The 25,127-nt window shown below is 42.1% G+C and overlaps 1 protein-coding gene and 1 long non-coding RNA gene across 36 annotated transcripts in view; one reads left to right on the top strand and one right to left on the bottom strand.

Annotated features, from left to right (window-relative positions):
* LOC122546905 (uncharacterized) overlaps positions 1–25,127 on the bottom strand; it is a 459,670-nt gene that overhangs the window by 55,136 nt on the left and 379,407 nt on the right. For 16 of the 35 annotated variants that reach the window (XR_015760453.1, XR_015760454.1, XR_015760459.1 and 13 more), the window contains one exon: positions 19,732–19,829. The exons of the other annotated variants lie outside the window; for them this stretch is intronic. The gene's annotated coding sequence lies outside the window, so the exon portion shown is untranslated. The remainder of the gene's footprint in view (positions 1–19,731; positions 19,830–25,127) is intronic. 35 annotated transcript variants of the gene reach the window in all.
* LOC148146780 (uncharacterized) overlaps positions 1–25,127 on the top strand; it is a 65,662-nt gene that overhangs the window by 34,641 nt on the left and 5,894 nt on the right. The window lies entirely within an intron of this gene.

Here is a 25,127-nt window from a genome sequence, read left to right as displayed (position 1 = left end):
CAAAATCTGTGATGTTGCTCCTCGGTTGGTTCTTCTTTACATACTGCTTTGGAGCATTACATTAGGCTTTGGATTTCTGAATATGTGGGCTGCTTGCACATCTTAGCTTAAAGCTCTTTTGTGGAACATAGTTTAGAAGTGTTAGAAATGTTGGACACATTTTGGTGGGTGACACAACCCGCATCCCATAAGATTTGGATTTTTTTTTAATCAACCTGTTGATGGTTGTTGCAGAGTCAAGTGTCTTTAGGTGCTGCTGTCTTGCTTTAATTGTTTTGAAGGAGTGCCATTTCTAGCAATGGCATCAACTATATGGTCCTTAGGATTTGTCCAGGAGAGCCTTTCAGAAAGTTTTTTAGGATTTTAGATTAGATTCCCTACAGTGTGGAAACAGGCCCTTCTGCCCAACAAGTAACCCATCCAAACTCATTTCCCTACATTTACCCCTGACTAATGCACCTAACACTCTGTGCAATTTAGCATGGCCAATCCACCCTAACCTGGGCATCTTTTGGAATGTGGAAGGGAACTGGAGCACTCTGAGGAAACGCACGCAGACACTGGGAGAATGTGCAAACTCCATACAGATAGTTGTCCAAGACAGGAATTGAACCCAGGTCCCTGGTGCTGTGAGGCAGTAGTGCTAACCACTGAGCCACCGTGCCGCCCCATTGAAAAAGCCTACTGCACCAAGTATTCATTTTGTTGTTCATCTATCTTTTATTTCCATCTTTGTTGCCCTTTTATAAAAAAAACTTTTTGTTTTCTAAAGAAATAGCTGAGCAGCACCTATATGTGGGAATCATACCAAAAAAATCACAGTTATGTCATGTGTGCCTTATTTTGCATTTTCATGTTGCTTCTGAAGAAAACTAAATAGAGTCATAGTGTCCCATAGCATGGAAACAGGCCCTTTGGCCCAACCTGGCCCACGTCAACCAAAATGTCTATCAACGCTAACCCCATTTCCCTGCACTTGGCCCATATCCTTCTAAACCTTTCTTATCCATGTATTTGTCCTAATGCCTTTTTAAAATGTTGTTAATTTACCTGCCTCAATGACTTCTGCTGGCAGCTCATTCCACATGCGTACCACCCACTGTGTAAAAAGGTTTCAACTCGGGTTCCCTTTTATTCTTTCCCTCTAACCTTAACTTGATGCCCTCTAGTCCCCAAGCCTGGGAAAAAGAGTGAGTACATTCACCCTATCCATTCCTCTCATTATCTTGTACACTTCTATGAGATCCTCCCTCAGTCTCCTACGCTCTAAAGAAAAAGGTTCTAATTTGTCCAACCTCTCCCTATAACTCAGACTCTTGAGATCTGGCAACATCCTTGTAAATTTCTGCTGCACTCTTTCCAGTTTAATAACAACCTTTCTATAGAAGGTGACCAAAGCTGAATACAATACTTCTAGTGTGGCCTTACCAACATCTGTACAACTGCAACATAACTTGTCAACTTCTATACACAGTGCCGACTGATTAAGGCCAGTGTGCCAGAAGCCTTCTTCACTGCTCAGTTTATCTGTGACTCCACTTTCAGAGAACCATGCACCTGAACTCCAAGATCCCTCTGTTCCACTACATTCCTTAGGCCCTACCATTCACCATGAAACTCCTGCCTTGATTTGACTTTCCAAAATGCAATACCTCGCACTTATCTCTCAAACTCCATTTGCCATTTCTTGGCCCATTTCCCCAGCTGATCAAGGTCCTGCTGCAATTTCTGATAACTTTCTCACCGTCCATTATACCTCCTATTTTAGTGTCATCTGCAAACTTAGTAATCATGCCTTGGACCTTCTCATCCAAATCATTGTTTTAGATAACAAACAGCAATGGGCAGAATTGACTGACAACTGTGCACAAATAAGGCCTTAATGATAAATGTGATTTGGGCTTATTTCACTCTAAGACTGCTTAGTCAAATTAGAACTATCTTAGAAAATGCCTTTTTTTAAATTGGAAACACCATAGCCTCCCATTTCTTCTTAATTGAGAAAATGTATTCCGAACTATAATGCTTTGTGGTGCATTTCAATACAGATGTATGATGATGCTGCTCCATTTAATAAGGTTATGTTGTCGTTAGGTTTTTTTCAGAGGGATTATAAAGACAGACAGTTTGTTTTGTCTCCATTTATCTCCTTGAATAAGCTTTTAAGTTTAAAAAAAACACTTGTACAATGAAAGGGGAGTGGCCAGTTCTCCCAGCTCAGCTTTTCTCTGGTTTGGTTTGGTTTTTAGCAGTCTGGCTGTTCAGAGCCGCTCGTCAGGTGTTAGCTAGGAATCCAAAAGAAACAGCTACATGGAAGAAGGTATTTCATGCTGGATCTCTCTGACATCATTCTCTCTCCTATAAGAGCTTGTGTTTGATTTTACCTTTTTTAGCCAAGGGGTGTTTAAAGGGATTGTTGTAGGAATTTGGAACAGCATCATTAAATTGCACTAGAGTCGAATGGATTTTCAGAAATGTTAACTTATCCTGTATTCTGTTCTCTTTTGTTTGTGTTTCATTTGATTTTCTGTAAATAAATTCTGTTTTGTTCAAAAAAAGAGGGGTTTTGACCAGCTGCATCACCACCTGAAATATCCACTCTACACCTGCTTTAAACAACTAGAAAAGTTAATGTCTGGGCTACTTTATTAATGTTTTGAGGGGGTCTGACCTGGTCCATAACAGATGGTAGTTTTCAGTCTTGATTGCTGAATGTGATCTTCAGCTCTGAACTCAAACAGATGATGGTTGCCGATTTTAGGAAAAAGAACTCTTCAGAACTTTCTGCCACACGCCTCTTATGTCCATTTACTGCAATCACGATGTGATGTAGTTTTCTATATGTTAGCCCATTTAACATGTACTTGGGAGTCTCATCTTGAAGTAGTAACTTTTAAGGTTCATCATTCCAAAGGAGCCTTACTCTTTTTTTCTCCTATCTGTACTGCATCATATTTTCCTCCAATAAAATAGAAACCAGAAGAATTCTATAATTGTTCCATAATCAAAGTACTTTAATGCAGGTTAGTAGAAATGTCACAATGGCCTGAGAAAGGCAAAGTCAGCTCTGTCCGGTATAACCAGGAATAAAGGAATAATCCAATTCTTACTGTGGCTGAAGCCATTATTTTTCAAAGTGTCCTCAGCATTTGGGCTGCAAAGTAAAACAATGCTAATGTACTGTCAGTATTAGCTGATGCTGGCAAAAGTACTGCTCTTTTGATTCATTCTAAGTAACTGCTGATTCAATTAAACGCTTGTGTTCTTATGCTCACTATATTAGATGACTTCTAGTAGCATTATTCTCAGTATACATGGAAGATTCCAGATCTGAATGTCAGTATATCTACTTTGTGCAGAAACCAGACAAAAAAACAGCAAGAATTGGGAGTTTAGAACAATTGAATTTGGACTCAAAGTCTACTGTACAAAGTTGATTGTTTTAATCATGATTTTTATTCCCAACAAGCCCATCTTCTTTAATATCAAATATTAAAACTCCCAAAATTTCCAGCCTACTTTATCTCTCACAGCATTAATTTAAGAGTTTTTTGGCTCATTTGAATGACTAAAGTTTGATTGAAAAATGAATGTTTTATTCCTTTCCTTCTTATGACCAAAGTTAATAACCTGTTCTAATTAATTTGTTTAACAGAAGATAAATGTGAGTTGTTCTTACTTGTGCTTTTGTTTTTTCTATTTATCAGCAGCATTTCCTTTCTTTGGACTCAAACCCCAATGATTTTAAACAACACCTGTCTAATCCTCAAATTCTCATTGCTTCATGTAACTCAGGTCTCTCGTTAAAGTTGAGGTACGGTATGTCAGACTCTTTCTGAAATTAGTAACTAGCATTAGCACAGAAAATGTTGCAATCAGTAATATGAAATAATAATGAAATGAAAAGAAGTTGCATGAGTGAAAACATACAAAGACCTCCCTGAAACAATGAAAATTTGTACCTGATGTATTGAAATGTTAGAAATAAGTTTCACTCAGCTTAAACAGCATTGTGTTAACTTGCATTACTTCTGGTTATTATTCAGTGTCTGCCCTGAATTAGCATATTAACTGATTTTTCCAGGTTTTTTTCTGCTTTTGGTCCAGATTTTAGGAGTACAGATGAAACTGGCGATTGCAAAATCAGAGCTGAAAACAGTCCTGTGGTTTCTCACATTAAACATTTTCAGCAGAAATTATCTGACAATGTTAAGCAACATGAAGACTGAAACTGGTTCCATACGGTGTAAGCTTCCTTGAAAATTCACCTGCTAATTCAATGACACTATTGTTGGATGATGCAGTATAGACCAGGAAGAAAAGGGTGAATTTCACCAGATTGATCTTGGAAACCAGTTTTGATTGTCATTAATGAAGGCTGCAGTGCCTGTTTTTTCAGCTGTGAAAATGCCATAAGATGTAACAGCCATCACACCTCAGTGAACAAAAAGCAGTGCTACTGTAGTTTTCACTAATTTGAGGTGGTGAGAATGAGTGAAGAAATAAACCACAGTTTCATAATCTAGATCTTTTGGAATAAATAGCAGATCACTAAATGATTGCTTTACCTTGCTTTCACAGAAACGTACAATAGTGGAATGAAGCCTTGGAAAATAAGTAGAGCTGAAAAATGTGTTGCTGGAAAAGCGCAGCAGGTCAGGCAGCATCCAAGGAGCAGGAGAATCGACGTTTCGGGCATAAGCCCTTCTTCAGGAATGAGGAGGGTGTGCCAAGCAGGCTAAGATAAAAAGGTAGGGAGGAGGGACTTGGGGAAGGGGCGTTGGGAATGCAATAGGTGGAAGGAGGTTAAGGTGAGGGTGACAGACCGGAGAGGGGGTGGGGGCGGAGAGGTCGGGAAGAAGATTGCAGGTCAAGAAGACGGTGCTGAGTCCGAGGGTTGGGACTGAGATAAGGTGGGGGGAGGGGAAATGAAGAAGCTGGAGAAATCTGCATTCATCCCTTGTGGTTGGAGGGTTCCTAGGCGGAAGATGAGGTGTTAGATTAGATTAGATTACATTACAGCGTGGAAACAGGCCATTCGGCCCAACAAGTCCACACCGACCTGCCGAAGCGCAACCCACCCATGCCCCTACATTTACCCCTTACCTAACACTATGGGCAATTTAGCATGGCCAATTCACCTGACCTGTACATCTTTGGACTGTGGGAGGAAACCGGAGCACGGAGGAAACCCACGCAGACACGGGGAGAACGTGCAAACTCCACACAGTCAGTCGCCTGAGACGGGAATTTAACCCGGGTCTCAGGTGCTGTGAGGCAGCAGTGCTAACCACTGTGCCACTTCCTCCAGGCGTCGTGTTGTCATGGTCTGGCGATGGAGGAGGCCAAGGACCTGCATGTCCTTGGCGGAGTGGGAGGGGGAGTTAAAGTGTTCAGCCACAGGGCAGTTGGGTTGGTTGGTGTAGGTGTCCCAGAGGTGTTCTCTGAAATGTTCCGCAAGTAGGCGGCCTGTCTCCCCAATATAGAGGAGGCCACATCGGGTGCAGCGGATGCAGTAAATGATGTGTGTGGAGGTGCAGGTGAATTTGTGATGGATATGGAAGGATCCCTTGGGGCCTTGGAGGGAAGTGAGGGGGGGGGAGGGGGGGGGGGGAGGGGGTGGGCGCAAGTTTTGCATTTCTTGCAGTTGCAGGGGAAGGTGCCGGGAGTGGAGGTTGGGTTGGTGGGGGGTGTGGACATGACGAGGGAGTGGTCTTTCCAGAACACTGATAAGGGAGGGGAGGGAAATATATCCTTGGTGGTGGGGTCTGTTTGGAGGTGGCGGAAATGATGAAGGATGATACGATGTATCTGAAGGTTGGTGGAGTTGGTAGGTGAGGACCAGTGGGGTTCTGTCCTGGTGGTGATTGGAGGGGCAGGGTTCAAGGGCGGAGGAGCGGGAAGTGGAGGAGTTGCGGTGGAGAGCATCGTCAACCACGTCTGAGGAGAAATTGCGCTCTTTGAAGAAGGAGGCCATCTGGGTTGTTTGGTAGTGGAATTGGTCCTCCTGGGAGCAGATGCGGCGGAGGCGACAGAATTGGGAATATGGGATGGTGTTTTTACAGGGGGCAGGGTGGGAGGAGATGTAATCTAGGTAGCTGTGAGAGTCGGTCGGTTTATAGTAAATGTCCGTGTTGAGTCAGTCGCCTGAGATAAAAATGGAGAGGTCTAGGAAGGGGAGGGAGGAGTCTGAGACGGTCCAGGTAAATTTGAGGTCGGGGTGGAAGGTGTTAGTAAAGCGAATGAACTGTTCAACCTCCTCGTGGGAGCATGAGGTAGCACCGATACAGTCATCGATGTAGCGGAGGAAAAGGTGGGGGGTGGTGCCAGTGTTGTTGTGGAAAATGGACTGTTCCACATATCCGACGAAGAGGCAGGCATAGCTGGGGCCCATGCGGGTGCCCATGGCTACTTCTTTGGTTTGGAGGAAGTGGGAGGATTGGAAAGAGAAGTTGTTCAGAGTGAGGACCAGTTCAGTCAGTTGAAGGAGGGTGTCAGTGGAAGGGTACTAAAGACTACTCCCTCCGCGACTCCCTCGTCAAGCCCACACCCCCCACCAACCCAACCTCCACTCCCGGCACCTTCCCCTGCAACCGCAAGAAATGCAAAACTTGCACCCACTCCTCCCCCCTCACTTCCCTCCAAGGCCCCAAGGGATCTTTCCATATCCATCACAAATTCATCTGCACCTCCACACACATCATTTACTGCATCCGTTGCACCCAATGTGGCTTCCTCTACATTGGGGAGACAGGCCGCCTACTTGCGGAATGTTTCAGAGAACACCTCTGGGACACCCGCACCAACCCAACTGCCCTGTGGCTGAACACTTTAACTCCCCCTCCCACTCCGCCAAGGACGTTCAGGTCCTTGGCCTCCTCCATCGCCAGACCATGGCAACACGACGCCTGGAGGAAGAACGCCTCATCTTCCGCCTAGGAACCCTCCAACCACAAGAGATGAATGCAGATTTCTCCACTTTCCTCACTTCCCCTCCCCTCACCTTATCTCAGTCCCAACCCTCGGACTCAGCACCGCCTTCTTGACCTGCAATCTTCTTCCCGACCTGCAATCTTCTTCCCGACCTCTCCGCCCCCACCCCCTCTCCGGCCTATCACCCTCACCTTAACCTCCTTCCACCTATCACATTCTCAATGTCCCTCCTCCCGACCTTTTATCTTAGCCTGCTTGGCACACCCTCCTCATTCCTGAAGAAGGGCTTATGCCCAAAACATTGATTCTCCTGCTCCTTGGATGCTGCCTGACCTGCTGTGCTTTTCCAGCAATACATTTTTTAGCTCTGATCTCCAGCATCTGCAGTCCTCACTTTCTCCGAAATAAGTAGAGCTAGTCATTAGATATGTGCTGACTCCCTTAAAGTAGTAGTAATAGATCATTTAAGTATGTTGATTTCATAAAGATGTATGGATGTTAAATACCATTAAGGTGTCTAACCTAAATTCAATTAAATTTTGTTTTAAGAAGGTCTATCACATTATTTTGATAATCTCTGTTCAGGATTGATGCTAACTCACAAAGCAGAGTCTGATTAAATTAAAGCTATTGGGTCTATATTATGAATAATTTTGACCAATGTGCACTACAGTTCACCATTTTATAAAAATACAGCAAACCTGTTTTTCGCAGGGAAAGAGCTGTATGTCACTTATATAATTGAGTCAGTCATGGCAAGTTCTAACATAATGTCTGCAATTAGAATTTGTAAGAAAATTAACAAGTTTCAGTGCAGTGTGAAGGCAGCAGGATTTATTTATTAACACTTTTGATTTAAGTAAAATGAGAGCAGGTGCTTTACAAGACATAAAATCTGACACCAAACTACAATAAGGCAATATTAGGAAAGGTGATCAAAACATAATTAAGGAGGTTTCCCTTTGAAGAACATCTTCAAGGTAAAAAGACCAAGAGTCTTAAAGAAGGAATTCTTAAGCTTAGCACCTAGACCGCTAAATATGTAGCCAAACATAGAGCAGACAAGGAAACTGTATGTGCAGTTAAGATGACAACATTGGAGGAATGTAGGAATTATTGAGCAAAGTCTGAAATTGATGACATGGTATATTACAATACCACTTTAGCAGTGGTTCTAGACAGTTAGCCTTTCACCTTGGCAATTTTTCCCTTTCTTTAGCTCAAGAAACAAATCTATATAAATATGTAACTATTAATTCATAGTCTTATCAACAATCAGCTCAGATCTCAGAATTCTATTTTGTTGGTGAACAATAAAATGCCTCTATACTTGAGTTCTAACGGCAATCAATGTTAATTTTATTATTTCATGGAAAGTAACATGGAAAGCCTAGCATATATCAGTGACCCCTAAATGCCATGAGAATGAGATGATGAGTCATCTTCCAAAACTATTGTAATTTTAAGATGCGAGAACCAGGATTTTGATCCAACCACAGTGAAGAAACAGTAGTATACCTCCAAATGTGGCCTGAATGAGAACTTACAAGTTGTGCTGTTCTCAGCGTGTAGTGTGCTTGTTTCTTACATGGAAATGTTTGAAAGTTTGGAAGGTGCTGTCAAAGGAGGCTTGGTTACCACAGTGTATCTTGGAGATGGTACACACTGCTGTAACGTTGCTCCAGTAATGGAGGAATGAATGTTTAAGATAGTGCGCATTGTACTGGTCAAGCTATTTAATAAAAGCAGAATACTGAAGATACTGGAAATCTGAAACAGACACAGAAAATACTGGAGAGACTTCGCAGATGTGGCAGCATCATGGAGACAGAAGCAAAGTTGAGATTTTGAATCTGATAGGACTCTTCTTCAGAACGGAAAAGGATAGGAAATTTTTTTTTTAATACTTTTGACATGCGAGGACTAAAGGGAACAGGTGATGTAGAGGCTCAGTGCAAAAAAAACAGTTTTTAAATGTTGTGAAAGAGAAACAGAGAGGTAATATGAGTGTTAGTTAAGCTGTGAAAGGGTGAAAATATGTCCTCTCTACTGACAGCAGAGTGTACAAGATACAGCCCTGGGGGGGGGAATAGAATGTAAGAAAAATGGAGGACAGATATCATGCAGTCATGCACTGAGGTTGTTAAGTTCAATATGGTGCTCCAGAAGCTGTAAAGTGCTTAAACAGAAAGTGAGGTTTTGTTACTTGATCTGGCATTATGCTTCATGCAAAGTGCAGCAGGCCAGGACAGAAATGGTATCATGGGAGCAAGGTGGCTTATTGAAATGGTTAACAACTGGAAGATTGAGGTCATTCCTACAAACATAGCGGAGGTATTCCACAAGCAGTCATCCACTTTGCTTTTGGTCTTGTCAATGTAAAACAGCCCATATTGTGAGTAGAGAATGCAGTAGACCAGGTTGAAAGAAGTAGAAGTAAAATGTTGCTTCACTTAGGTGTGTTTGGGGCCTTAGAACATAGAACATAGAACAATACAGCACAGAACAGGCCCTTCGGCCCACGATGTTGTGCCGAACATTTATCCTAGCTTGAGCACCTATCCATGTACCTATCCAATTGCCACTTAAAGGTCACCAATGATTCTGACTCTGCCACTCCCATAGGCAGCGCATTCCATGCCTCCACCACTCTCTGGGCAAAGAACCTATCCTTGACATCCCCCTATACCTTCCACCCTTCACCTTAAATTTATGTCCCCTTGTTGTACTCTCTGTTGTACCCGGGGAAAAAGTCTCTGACTGTCTACTCTATCTATTCCACTGATCATCTTATAAACCTCTATCAAGTCACCCCTCATCCTTCGCTGTTCCAATGAGAAAAAGGCCTAGCACTCTCAACCTATCCTCGTATGACCTATTCTCCATTCCAGGCAATATCCTGGTAAATCTCCTCTGCACCCTCTCCAAAGCTTCCACATCTTTCCTAAAATGAGGAGACCAGAACTGCACACAGCACTCCAAATGTGGCCTTACCAAGGTCCTATACAGCTGCAACATCACCTCACGACTCTTGAATTCAATCCCTCTGCTAATGAACGCTAATACACCATAGGCCTTCTTACAAGCTCTATCCACCTGAGTGGCAACTTTCAAAGATCTACAAACATAGACCCTAAGATCCCTCTGCTCCTCCACCTTACTAAGAACCCTATCGTTAACCCTGTATTCCGCATTCTTATTTGTCCAAAATGGACAACCTCACACTTGACAGGGTTGAACTCCATCTGCCACTCCTCAGCCCAGCTCTGCATCATATCTAAGTCCCTTTGCAGCCGACAACAGCCCTCCTCACTATCCACAACTCTACCAATCTTCATATCGTCTGCAAATTTACTGACCCACCCTTCGACTCCCTCTTCCAAGTCATTAATAAAAATTACAAACAGCAGAGGACCCAGAACTGATCCCTGTGGAACTCCACTTGTAACTGGGCTCCAGGCTGAATATTTACCATCTACCACCACTCTCTGACTTCGACCAGTTAGCCAGTTCTCTATCCAACTGGCTAAACTTCCCACTATCCCATACCTCCTGACTTTCCGCACAAGCCTACCATGGGGAACCTTATCAAATGCCTTACTAAAATCCATGTACACTACATCCACTGCTCTACCCTCATCCACATGCTTGGTCACTTCCTCAAAGAATTCAATAAGACTTGTAAGGCAAGACCTACCCCTCACAAATCCATGCTGGCTGTCCCTAATCAAGCGGTGTCTTTCCAGATACTCATAGATCCTATCCCTCAGTACCCTTTCCATTACTTTGCCTACCACCGAAGTAAGACTAACTGGCCTGTAATTCCCGGGGTTATTCCTATTTCCTTTTTTGAACAGGGGCACAACATTCGCCACTCTCCAGTCCCCTGGCACCACCCCCATTGACAGTGAAGACGAAAAGATCATTGCCAACGGTTCTGCAATTTCCTCTCTTGCTTCCCACATAATCCTAGGATATATTCCGTCAGGCCCGGGGGACTTGTCTATCCTCAAGTTTTTCAAAATGCCCAACACATCTTCCTTTCTAACAAGTATCTCCTCTAGCTTACCAGTCTGTTTCATACTCTCCTCTTCAACAATACAGTCCCTCTCATTTGTAAATACTGAAGAAAAGTACTCATTCAAGACCTCTCCTATCTCTTTCGACTCAATACACAGTCTCCCACTACTGTCCTCAATCGGACCCACCCTCGTTCTCATGTTTCCCACATACGCTCAAAAGGCCTTAGCGTTATCCTTGATCCTACCCGCCAAAGATTTTTCATGCCCTCTCTTAGCTCTCCTAATCCCTTTCTTCAGCTCCCTCCTGGCTATCCTGTATCCCTCCAACGCTCTGTCTGAACCTTGTTTCCTCAACCTTATGTAAGCCTCCTTCTTCCTCCTTACAAGACATTCAACCTCCCTCGTCAACCAAGGTTCCCTCACACGACCATCTCTTTCCTGCCTGACAGGTACATACATATCAAGGACACGTCGTATCTGTTCCTTGAAAAAGTTCCACATTTCAACGACATCCTTCCCTGACAGCCTGTGCTCCCAATTTATGCTCCTCAGATCCTGTCTTGCAGCATCGTATTTACCCTTCCCCCAATTGTAAAACCTGTCCTGTTGCACGCACCTATCTCTCTCCATAACCAAGGTGAAAGTCACAGAATTGTGGTCACCATCACCAAAATGCTCACCCACTAACAAGCCCATCACTTGTCCTGGTTCGTTACCAAGTACCAAATCCAATATGGCCTCCCCTCTGGTCAGACAATCTACATACTGAGTTAGAAAAGCTTCCTGGACACACTGCACAAACACCGCCCCGTCCAATCTACTTGATCTAAAGAGCTTCCAATCAATATTTGGGAAGTTGAAATTGCCCATGACTACTACCCTGTGGCTTCTGCACCTTTCCAAAATCTGTTTCCCAATCTGTTTCTCCACATCTCTGCTGCTATTGGGGGGCCTATAGTAAACACCCAACAAGTTGACTGCTCCTTTCCTATTTCTGACTTCAGCCCATACTGCCTCCAAAGGCAGATCCCCCTCAAACTGCCTTTCTGCAGCCGTTATACCATTTCTAATTAGCAACACCACCCCCCCTCCTTTTTTACCACTCCCCCAATCTTACTGAAACATCTGTCACCAGGAACCTCCAACAACCATTCCTGTCTCTCTTCTATCCATGTTTCCGTGATGGCCACAACATCGTAGTCCCAAGTACCGATCCACACCTTAAGTTCACCCACCTTATTTCTGATACTCCTTGCGTTGAAGTATACACACTTGAGCCCATCTCTGTCCGCAAGTATTCCCTGTCAGTGCTACCTTCTCCACAGCCTCCCTACATTCTTGGACATCCTGAAAAACAGCTAACCTACTTGCTGGACTACAAGTCCGGATCCCATCCCCCTGCCAAATTAGTTTAAATCCCCCCGAAGAGTGCTAGCAAACCTACCTCACAAGATATTGGTGCCCTTCTGGTTCAGGTGCAACCCGTCCTGCTTGTACAGGTCCCACCTTCCCCAGAATGCAGTGAATTGTCCAAATACCTGAAGCCCTCCCTCCTACACCATCCTTGCAGCCACGTGTTCAACTGCACTCTCTCCATATTCCTTGCCTCACTGTCACGTGGCACCGGCAACAGCCCAGAGATGACGACTCTGTCCGTCCTAGCTTTTAGCTTCCAGCCTAACTCCCGGAGCTCCTGAATGACTTCCCCACCCCTCTTCCTACCTATGTCGTTGGTGCCAATGTGCACCATGACCTCTGGCTGCACACCCTCCCCCTTAAGGATTCTGAAGACACGGTCCGAGACGTCTCGGACCTTGGCACCCAGGAGGCAACAAACCATCCGAGAGTCTCGCCCATGTCCACAGAACCGCCTGTCTGTCCCTCTAACTATAGAGTCTCCTATAACTAGTGCTCTCCACCTCTCCCCCTTTCCCTTCTGGGCCTCAGAGCCGGACCTCGTGCCAGAGACCCGATCACTGCAGCTTACCCCTGCTAGGCCGTCCCCCCCAACAGTATCCAAAGCAGTATACTTATTGTTGAGGGGAACGACCACAGGGGATCCCTGCACTGCCTGCTTCCTCCCCTTCCCACCTCTAACTGTTACCCAGCTACCTCTGTTCTCTGGCGTAACTATGTCCCTGTAGCTTCTATTTATCACCCTGTCAGCCTCTCGAATAATCTTCAGTTCATCCAACTCCAGCTCCAGTTCCCTAATGCAGTCTGTGAGGAGCTGGAGCTGGCTGCACTTCCTGCAGGTGAAGTCGGCAGGAGCATCGGTGGTCACAGCAAGGAGATGAATTGGCAAGTGTTACAGCTGCAATTGCATGGGAAGGTGTCACAGGTTAGGAAAGACAAAGAAGTAGACCAGAAGATGTCATACAGGGAATAGTTCCTATGCAATGCTGACAGTGGACAGGAAGGGGGAATATCTTTATCGGTAGCACCCTGCTGGAGGTGGTAGCAATGGAAGACCCTTTCAATGCAGAGACTTGTCGGTGAAAAGTGAGAACAAAGGGAACCTATTGTTCTGGAAGAGGAGAGATCAGAAGTGCAGGAATTGGGTCATACACAGTTGAGAGCCCAATTAACCACAGTGGGGAGGAATCCTCAGTTGAGGAAAGAGGAGGTCATGTCGAGGCACCCCACTGGAAGGTAGCATTATCAAAATGGATGCAATGGAAACAGAGAAATTGAGAAAATGGAACTAAGTCTTTGTAGGAAATGTAACTGACATAACTGTGGAGGCAGTAGGCTTGTAATGAACATTGATAGCCTATCTCCGGAAATGGAGATACAAAGGTCAAGGAAGGGGAGGGAAGAGTTAGAAATGATCTCGGCAAAGGGTAGAGGGTGGAAACTAGAAGAAAAAACAATTAATGTTTCCAATTCCGGAAAACAGCAAGAAGCAGCACTAAAGACAACATCAAAGTAGCAGAGAAACAGCTTTGGGTGGGGGCCCTGAGAATGACTGAAACAAGGAAAGTTCCACAAAACTCACAGAGACAGGTATAGCTGGGACCCATGTAGGTACCCATAGCCACACTTTGACTTGCAGAAAGTGAGCTAAAGGAAAAGTTATTCAAAGTGAGAACAAGCTCAGCCAGATGGAGGAGGGTAGTGTGGATGGAGACTGTGCTGGCTTCTTTTCAAGAAAGAAACTGTTTCAAGGAAGATCAACTATTTTGTCCTAAATAGTGTCAAATATCTTCAGTGTATTTCTCCAAGCAGGTGGAGTTTATTCCATCATATTCCTGTGCCTTGCGGATGGTGGATGGGCTTTGGGGAATCAGAACTTGACTTAATCAGCATAGAATTTCCAGCCTCGACCTGGTCCCCTGTAGCCGCAATATTTATATGTCTAATCAAGTTAATTTTCTGGTTAATGGTTGGAGGTGTAGTGGACAGTGAAGAGGGTTACCTCAGATTACAACCGGATCTGGACCAGATGGACCAATGGGCTGAGAAGTGGCAGATGGAGTTTAATTCAGATAAATGCAAGGTGCCGCATTTTGGGAAAGCAAATCTTAGCAGAATTTATACACTTAATGGTAAAGTCCTAGGGCCTGTTGCTGAACAAAGAGACCTTGAAGTGCAGGTTCATAGCTCCTTGAAAGTGGAGTCGTAGGTAGATAGGATAGTGAAGAAGGCGTTTGGTATGCTTTCCTTTATCGGTCAGAGTATTGAGTGCAGGAGTTGGGAGGTCATGTTGCAGATGTACAGGACATTGGTTAGGCCATTGTTGGAATTTTGCGTGCAGTTCTGGTCTCCTTCCTATCGGAAAGATGTTGTGAAACTTGAAAGGGTTCAGAAAAGATTTACAAGCATGTTGCCAGGGTTGGAGGATTTGAGCTATAGGGAGAGACTGAACAGGCTGGGGCTGTTTTCCCTGGAGCGTCGGAGGCTGAGGGGTGACCTTATACAGCTTTACAAAATTATGAGGGGCATAGATAGGATAAATAGACAAGATAAATTTTCCCTGGGGTCGGGAAGTCCAGAACTAGAGGGCATAGGTTTAGGGTGAGAGGGGAAAGATATAAAAGAGACGTAAGGGGCAACTTTTTTTACGCAGCGGGTGGCACGTGTATGGAATGAGCTGCCAGAGGATGTGGTGGAGGCTGGTACAATTGCAGCATTTAAGAGGCATTTGGATGAGTATATGAATAGGCAGGGTTTGGAGGGATATGGGCCAGGTGCTGGCAGGTGGGACTAGATTGGGTTGAGATAGCTGGTCGGCATGGACAGGTTGGACCGAAGGGTCTGTTTCCATGCTGTATATCTCTATGACTCTATGTTGTTAGTGGGCAATTCAATGATGATAATTTTCTTGAATGTCATGGGGAATTGTTAAATTCTCACTTGTTGGACTTGGTAATTGTCTGCATTTGTGTGACATGAATATTAATTGACATTTATCAATCCCAGCCTGAATGTTCTGCAGCTCTTCATGCATAGGGACACAGTCTAATTTGGTATCTAAGGAGCTAGAAATGGGACTGAATGCTGCAATCATTAACACCATTTCCAACCTTGACTTCATGACAGAGAAAAGATCATTAATGAAGCATGTGAAGATGGTTGGGCTGAGGACACTACTGTGAAAAACTTCTACAGTGTTGCCCTAAGGTTGAAATGCTTAGCTTCCATTAATTGTAAACATCTTGCTTTGTGCCAATTATGACTTCAACCCCGATTCCCACTGACATGTTGCAAGGGCTCCTTAATGCCACAACCATCAAATCCTACCTCTAAGTCAAGGACAGTCACTCTCAGCTCATCTCTTGAAACTTTTTCCCATGTTTGTACCAAAACTGTCATGAATCAGAAGCTGAGTGGCCCTGGCTGAATCCAAACTAAGTACTGGTGAGGATGTTATTGTTGTATAAGTACCTTTTAATAGCTCTGTTGATCACACCTTCCATTACTTTGTTGTTGAGCTGGAAGAGAATCGTGAGCTAATAACTGGGTGGATTGGGTTTATCCTGCTTTTTCTGAATATTATATACCTGGACAATTTTCCACATATATAGTGATATGATGGTATTCAACTGCAACTTATTGCTAAATGAAATCATAGTAAATGATCACGATTATTGATTCTTACAATGCAGATTTTATCTCATATCAACCTCATAGACTATATCACTAGTCACTACCCTTACTGAAAATCTCTTGACCCATAATTATCCAACTGTAAAAGCTGAAGTGATATAATAAAGTTCAGAATGTGAATTCTATTTATAATATATTTGTTTATGATGAAAGCACAAGGTTCTGTTGCCAATTATAATCTGATTTGAGTGCTTTCTGACATTATTTCAAACCTTAATTTAATTATTGCCCTAAAATTCATCTTACACATCCATTGCAATCTACTTTACAAAATAAATACACAACTTGCTGATAATTAACTACAGATTACTTCTCTGCTGTTGTCAAAGCTCCTGGATACCATTCGCATCTTTCAATGAACATCACACTATTCTCTAGTCAATTTTATCAAGTGATTTTGTTGTTATGAAAATAATATACAGCTGTTCACTCTCTTTGGTGCCATTTTCTTAAAAAAAAATCAATTTCAATTTATTCCCATTCTTCCAAAAGAATAAACTCTTTTTATGGTATACTTCTGTAGCTATGAGCTGCTCTCCACTATCCATCTATACTGTTTATTCTATATGTATTAACTAGACATTGACTGTCAACTGACTATTCAACAATGAGACATTGATCCTCATTTGAAATTACTACACAACAATACAGAAAATAAATTTTTGATATTCATTCCTTCTGAAAAAAAATGAAGTGAATTACAGCGTCCCTTTTCCAAATGGCAAGGATCAGAAAGTTGAAACTATTCAGTGCCACATGACAGTGCATTTATCAAGTGATTTATGTCTCTTGAAATGGTTATTTTTTAACATGATTAATGGTGAGCCAGATACTTTTTTATACTGATGACAGAACATGAATAAAATGAAAGAAAGGAATTGCATTTTTGTAACTACTTCCACAAAAAATACTTTCAAAGTTTAGTAATACTGTAATGGACGAATAACAGAGCAACCAAACTGCATACAGTGTTGGCTCACTGCCAACCATGGGCTAAATAATGAATTAGACCATCTCAGCCATGTTAGTTGAGTGATAAATGTTGACCAAATCTCCAGATAAACTTCCTTGCTCTTCTTCAAATGGTGCCCTGTGACCTCAGTCAGCCCAAGAGGCCAGAGGTGACCTGATTTTAATGTCTCATCCAAAATATCACAGTTCTGACAATTTAGACTTAGTATTGTGTTAGGCTGTCAGTCAGGTTTAATGCAATCCTGGAGAGAGGCTGCAACTGATAAGCCTTGGAATCAGATGCAAGGATGGTACCAATTAGAAAAGAAAGACAAAGACAAAACACTATTGATGCTGGAATGCTAAAAATAAAAACCACTGAGTAAACTCAGCATATCTGACAGTATTTGATAGAATTGGAAAGAACAGTTCTGACAAATAGTTAATAAATTGAAACATTAACTCTGTTTCTCTATCGTATGTGCTGTCAGACCTGCTGAGTATTGACAGCATTTACTGTTTTCACTGCTAATAATGAGCCAAAAGTGTCACCTTTGTTAACTAAATAGGTTGGTGATTCCTAACATGATCAACATCCCCCGTTTTCTTACCTCATATTTTAAAATACATGATGAAATACAGAAGAGATAAAATTGCCATGTTGCATAAAGAATCACATGATATTTGTGCATGATTTGAGGCTTTCTTTCTCAACATAAAGGTCTCACATCCTGATTTAACAGTTGATATGCATCAGTCACTCAAATTTATCTAAAATCCTAGTTAGTGGCCCAAAAGGAACAGGTGAAAGTGAGAACTGCAGATGCTGAAGATCAGAGTCGAGAGAGTATGGTACTGGAAACGCACAGCCAGTCAGGCAGCATTCGAGGAGCAAGAGAATCAACGTTACAGGCATAAGCCCTTCATCAGGAATGAGGCTTGTGGGCCAAGGGACCTTAGGGATAAATGGGAGGGGGGTGGGGCTGGGGGAAGGTAGCTGAGAATGCAATAGTTAGATAACCTTCACCCCCACCTTCATCTACCTATCGCATTCTCAGCTACCTTTCCCCTTCCCCCCCTCCCCCCATCCATTTATCCCTTAGCCCCTTTGGCCCACAAGCCTCATTCCTGGTGAAGGGCTTATGCCCCAAACATCGATTCTCCTGCTCCTCAGATGCTGCCTGACCTGCTGTGCTTTTCCAGCACCACACTCTCGACCCCAAAAGGAACAAGCTACTCAGATTTTGCAAAATTGTGGCAGGTGACTTGATTACCAAAACAACTACATTCTATCAATGACTGGGGAAGACATTCAGTTAGGCCGAAGGGCCTGTTTCCACTCTGTAAGTTATCTATCTATCTAATCTAATCTTCAAACATGATTCAAGGTAGCATGCTGTGACAAATTCCATAAGTTTCCACACTTACCATATGACAGTTTCCTGTCTGAATATCAAATTTCTGCTTAAAAATTCCTGGAGTCAGTAACAGCACTGCTTCCATTTCAGATTTGTATGATAATAAAGCATTTGCCTTAACAATGATTAATTGATATGGAGGTGCCGGTGTTCGACTGGGTGGACAAAGTTAAAAATCACACAACACCAGGTTATAGTCCAACAGGTTTATTTGGAAGTACAAGCTTTGGAGCATTGCTCTTTCATCAGGTAGCTAGTGATTAAATGAGCACAGTCATTAAATCACAGGTAGCCTAAATATACATGTAACAGCATTTATAAATGACTAGACCTTTTGGTAAAATCACACTGCTGTTATCGTTACAAAGACTTGTGAGCTCCAGATGTGATATTGGAGGTGAAGGTCCTCAAATAGACAAAGTTTCTGAAAAATTAAATACTCTAAAACATGGGCTTTGTATCATATGCATTTAAAATGCAGATAAATTTGTTGGTCTCACAAAATCCAAAGACAATATTCCTTCCACAACCTTTTTCAACTTGTGTATTTTTTAAGAGAAGACTAGCCTGCTATGGCATTTCCAGGCATCATGGTTGATGGTCCGTCTACATTATACTAATCCGTAATCTACATTACAGAATCTCTGATTGTCAAATAATTAAAGATAACTATGATGCTAGTTAGCGACTGACTTTAAATAGATCTGTTCACCTGAAACAATATGGATTTTTTTTGGTTAAAACAAAAGCTACAACTTACAGCTATTCATGCTTTGTTATCTCAATAATATTCTCTGAAATGAATGCACATAAGGGTCTGAACATCCACGTCATAAGTAGGTACACTCTGGTCACTCTTGCTACCTTGATAACAAATCATGAAACATTTCTTGACATTAAACTTTGCTCATATTGCCCCAACCTCAGTGTTAGTTAAACAAGAATGATAACATTCATAAGATCTCCACGTTGAATCAGAAAAGAGGAAGTGAAATTATAATTTTGATATATAAGTAGCAGCAAACTGTCCTAAGATATTGCATTGATCAAACAATTTACACTGATCTGCACATTTTCATTTTACTATTTCTTTTAAATTTTTGGAACATTTACTCCATAGTTTCAACAGACAGAGTTTATGTTGTTGATGTAAAGCACTAACAATAGGACCAGTAAATTTGATCTCTTTTGTTTTTGTTTTAAGCTATTGAGAGACCATGGTAAAAGTAAAATCTTTGGCAGTGTGCACATCTACAGAAGGTCTCATTAAAATATAGAAGACAACTATAACTCATTACCTGGGGAGGAATTTGCCCATCAGCAACTGTACAGACTCATCTTTCAATCATCAAATCCTCGAGACCTTGTGCACTTTGAACGCTTATTTGTCTTTGACCTTAGAAAATAAAAGGAAAGTTTTAAAACCTCACCGATCTACTGACCTAAAGAAGACATCACATAACACCTAAATGATAGTAGTCTGTTTGCTGAATGGTGTAACCTGACTAGAGCTTTAAATTTGAACACTGACTTCATTTTCTTGTATTGTACTATTTTGGTTTTGTAAGTCAACATCCCATTGATTTTGTTAATTACTATCCTCCATTGTTGAGACATATTTAGAGTCAAGTCTAAGACTCTAAGTCTAAGTTTTTTTTTGGCTTCACCCTCAGCTATTTCAACATTACGGTAAAGTAAATTTGTCATCCATTTTTGCTTTTTATTTGTAACACTTGTCTTCACTAAATTTCTTCGGCTATTATACTACTCATGTTCAAAATTGTTAAAGCCATTCTGCAGTTTTTGACATTAGTGCACTTATTAATATTTATTGTTTCTTTCACTTCAGGCAGTTTTATTACCAATTTCAAGGATTTAGCTTAAGTCCACACAGTGTTGAGTTTAATTGTTAGCCTTTCATGTAATGCATTATCGAAAGTTATTTGGAAGACAAGGTACACAATGTTATGATCCATTCCACAGTTCACTAAAATTGTCAGTTTTTCAAAGTTGCTAGTCAAATTGATCAGGCATGATGTTCCATTGTTGATTGTATAGCATCCTCTGTTAACTGGGTTATTGCTGTAAAGATAAATATCAAGTTCACTCGATAATCAAGTGAACATTTTTAAACAAAAAAGGCTGATAGGGATTTATTTTGTTACATAAAACATAGAACAATACAGCACAGTACAGGCCCTTCGACCAGTTGTGCCAAGCATTTATCTTAATCTAAGATCAACCTAACCTACACACCCCACAATTTACTGCCGTCCATGTGCTTGTCCAGCAGTCACTTAAATGTCCTCAATGTCACGGTGACTCTACCAGCGCTGACAGTGCATTCCATACACCTACCACTCTTTGCGTTGAGCACCTACCTCTGACATATCCCCTATATCTTCCTCCAATCACCATAAAATTATGTCCCCTTATGACAGCCATTTCTGCCCTGTTCATTTTGCCACCCTATGAACATGGGCACCAATTAGCCGGTTTCCAATTTATTAATACTATATTTGCCTTTTATTGTCTATTGTATTGTTAATAATAACTGCCAGTGGCTCAGAGATCTTCTCCTAGATTTTCTCTTATATTTACCATCCAGCCCTGATTGTTTTAAGCGACACCTAGGACTTCTGTTTCAGATATAGCAAAGTAATTGGACAAAACTTTTAACTTCAGTGAGGGTATAAAGTGTATGGTAGTGGCAGCTCATCATAATTGATTTTCTTTTCTGTTAGATCAATAGAACATTTTGAATAGTGAATAACAGAGAGCCAATTCACAATTTCCAGTTATACATCCCTGGCAAAGTTCTGAAGAAGAGTCACTGGACCCAAATAAAAAATCACTTTGCTTTCTATCCACAAATGATGCCAGACCTCATTACTTTCTCCAGATATTTCAGTTTCTATTCCAAAGTGTATTTCTCAGACTTCTCCAAAGAAGAGAAATAAAATAAATTGGAGATATGTTGACGGTATGCAGCAAGCAGGTGGGACTAGTTTAGTTTGGGATTATGTTCGGCATGAACTGGTTGTTTCTGTGCTATACAACTCTGACTCTTTGAAGGAATGATTTGAACCTACTACAACTTATGAACAGTACAGGCACAATTTTACCTCCTTCAGTTCAAGTGTTTTATCAAAGTGAAATTCAAGATGTCTAGTTCTTAATGGGTCAGAGCAACTTCTCTCTTTCCTCTTTACCTCATTAATTATGCAAACAGACTCACAGGCACCTTTCATGGGGAATCATGTGGCTGAAGAGCCAAAAGTGCTCACTGCTGCTGGGACAGCAGCGCTCCAGCATTCACAGCACTGGCATCATATATAAAGGCCAGTTGCCGCCACTCCAAACTTCACGCTTCAAGCCAGAAATAATCCCTCACACTGTGGTGCTTAAGCCACTACATTCAGGACATGGCATTGAAGGAAGGATAGATCACTCCCCACTTCATGGACAGGGATCCGGAGGTGTTGGTGGATGGGATAAAGAGGAAGGGGGTAGTCCTTTTCCAAGCTGACCATCACAAGAGACCACACCATTAGACTGTCATCCTGGACACAAACTGCAACACAAATCAGTGCTGTGTCCTGGATGAAGCGGGATACCCAGCTGTGCAAGAAGGTAAATGATTTCATGCACTCCGCAAGGGGATGTATCACTATCTTCTCTCTGCCCCCTCACAGGCCCACCAGTCACTGTAAACATGCCATTGTACACAAATCTCATCAAGAGTCATGGATCACAATTGTCAATACTGCATGCAGTATGTCCACTCAATGGCTTTTACCCACCATATCCTTCCAAGCAACTAACCCTACTTACTCTCTGTGCTTCCTATTTACTCATTTGAGGCACCAACCATCCACTCCCATCATATTCAATCCTCTCCTTGTCTCACTGCAGCAAATAAATGGCCCACTCTCCAGATTAATGTCTCCAAAGCACTCCGACTGACAGTAATCCCGGATTGGTTGCACTTGACCTGCAAGACTGACTGTGGCCCAGTGCCTGGACTGAAAATAAATGGATCTCTAGAATCCAATAGGATGATTGACTGACCAGAGCTAAACACCTGGATTGGAATCAAACAAGCCCCTTTACTGACTTTGGTGGTACTTCCTGATTGACTGTAGTCCCCCTTCACTCCACTAATACACACTCCTCTTTACTTTTACATACGGCCATTTGCTTGAAGCGTACACAGTGTGTTTGCCATGTAAACAATTAACACATGTTGTGGATGAGCCACTGATGTAATACAGAGCAGCACAGTGACATGTTCATCCCACCATGACGAGACTCCTGCTACTCCCTCTGAAACTGCCATTTAAGACTTGAGAGGAAAATTAGGCAAATTTTAATCAATGTCACTGTAGTGATTGTAACAAGGTCAGCCAGGTGGACCTGATAGTAATGTTTTGTGGCTGTTAATCTGGTTTCCCATTTGGGGCTGTTAATCTAGTTTAATTAGGGAGCTGTGTCTGATAGATATAAACAGGAGTATCAGAGGTTCTGCTTACTCTGAAAGCTGGCTCTGAGGTATTCAGACCAGTTCAAGTACCATGCACGCATAAATAAATGGTGACATGGTGAAGGGATACAGCCTCTGTGGAGTTATTTCAGTCACAAAGGTGTTTTTCTTCTTTCTAAACTGCAACTAAAAGATGACCTAAATAAAGATAAAATAGTCTGTTTCCATGCTATATGACTCTATGACTCTATGTGAGTCCCTGCAGTAAGAACACATATGCTACGAGAGAAGAGATTTACACATTTCTACAAGTGTAGAAGCACTGCGGTTATAAATCAGCAGCTAGCAAATATTCATTTCAGAACAGCTTAGGCCTTACATTATGCTGTAAGACATTTAGTAGAAGCAGTAGAAACCCTCAAAAGTTAGAAAGTATTTAGATGTGCACTTACAGTTCCAAGGCATACAAAGCCAAGTGCTAGAAAATAGGATTAGGATAGTTAGGTGGTTGATTGGGACAAACTGGGCCAAAATGCCTTTTTATGTGCTGTATAACCATTCCAGGACAAGGAAGCAGGAAGATCATCAACAGAGGACATTACACAAAGGAAAAGAAGGCATGTCCAACATGGGCAAAGCAACGTTCTCTTCACAATACCTGAATTATTTCATACACAAGTATTTGCTCAGACAGAAATACAACAAGCAGGTACAGATGGCCATTGGAGAGATATCAGCGAAAGATTCTGAAAAATCTTGCTACACCATATAACTGTCGGTCAGTCAGGTTGATAGGTGAGACATAGTTTGTGGCTGTTGAAATATGGACCACAGAAGGAGAACATCAGATCAATACAAAGAACTGGACTGACACCACAATGTCATGCAACATCATGACCTTCACAGATATGTATGAAGTGGCAAAACACGGCGATCCAGAAATTAAGCCCTTAAAGTAAAGTTGAAGTTATATGATAGCACCATATTTATGCTACAAGGCAAAATTTGTCAGAGCTAAAGCCACTCATTTAACCCATGGCCTGTCTAAAACTTGGACTTGGAACCCTTAATGTCCAAAAACAACTGCAAGGTGTCACAGCTCATTAAAATATTTACCATTGCACTGAGGAATACAATGATGTGTTTACTGGTTTAGGATGTCTTCCTGGAGAAAAGTTGGCCTGAAAACATTAAGGACACTTGTATGTTTACAAGAATTTACGGGGCATAAAGAGATGAAATGCCAATCCTAAATGGCATAATATCCAGAAGAAATTGAGATGAGAGATGCTGAAGTGCATCCATGTAATTGAGTTGAGTCTGAGGAAATCAGAAGAAATGCTCTACTGGTCAAACATGAGCAACAAAATGAAGGACCACATCATCCAATGTTGTGCATGTAATGAGCACCAAGCTAAGAAAGTTAAGATGCATGATGCCCTAAGCATGTCATAAATGAAGCTTGGAGTAGACCTCTTCACTCTAGCTAGAATTGATTGTGATACATATAATACCTTATACCATAGACATTTTGTTCATGTATTCTTTTTGTGGGATGTGGACGTTGCTAGCTGGTCAGCATTAATTGCCCATCCCGAGGTGCCATTGAGAAGGTGGTGATGAGCTGCCTTTTTGAACCGCTATAGTTCACCTGTTGTGGATTGACCCATTATGCCATTTGGGAGAGATTTCCAGAATTTGGACCCAGTGACAGCGAAGGAACAGTAATATATTTCAAAGTCAGGATGGTGAATGTCTTAGAGGGGAACTTAGACGTCGTGTTCCCATATATCTGCTTCCCTTGACCTTCCAGATGGAAGTGATCGTGGGTTTAGAAGGTGCTAGCTAAAGATCTTTGGTAAATTTCTGCAGTGCATCTCATAAATAGTACACACAGCTGCTGATTATTGGTGGTAGAAAGAGTAATTGCTTGTGGGTGTGGTCAATCAAGCGGGCTGCTTTGACCAGGATGGTAACAAGCTTCTTGAGTGTTGTTGGGGCTGCATTCATTCAGGCAATTGTGGAGTATGTCATCACACTGTGACTTGTGCCTTGTAGATGGGTGGGATCAAAAGGTGAGTGCCAAATCATTGCCAGAGTTGAGCAATGAAGAGTCAGTCAGGATACAAACTTTCAACATGCTCAACAAGACTAAGCCCAATTAGTAACTGGGAACTTACATAGAGTGGTTTCTACCTCAATCATCCATTA

The sequence above is a fragment of the Chiloscyllium plagiosum genome, unplaced genomic scaffold (genome assembly GCF_037043375.1).
Source record: "Chiloscyllium plagiosum isolate Xiang-an unplaced genomic scaffold, Cpla_swu_hap1 HiC_scaffold_19, whole genome shotgun sequence".
Taxonomy (NCBI): Eukaryota; Metazoa; Chordata; class Chondrichthyes; order Orectolobiformes; family Hemiscylliidae; genus Chiloscyllium; species Chiloscyllium plagiosum.
The sequence above is the reverse complement of the archived record's forward strand: the minus strand, read 5'-3'. Positions and strand labels throughout refer to the sequence as shown.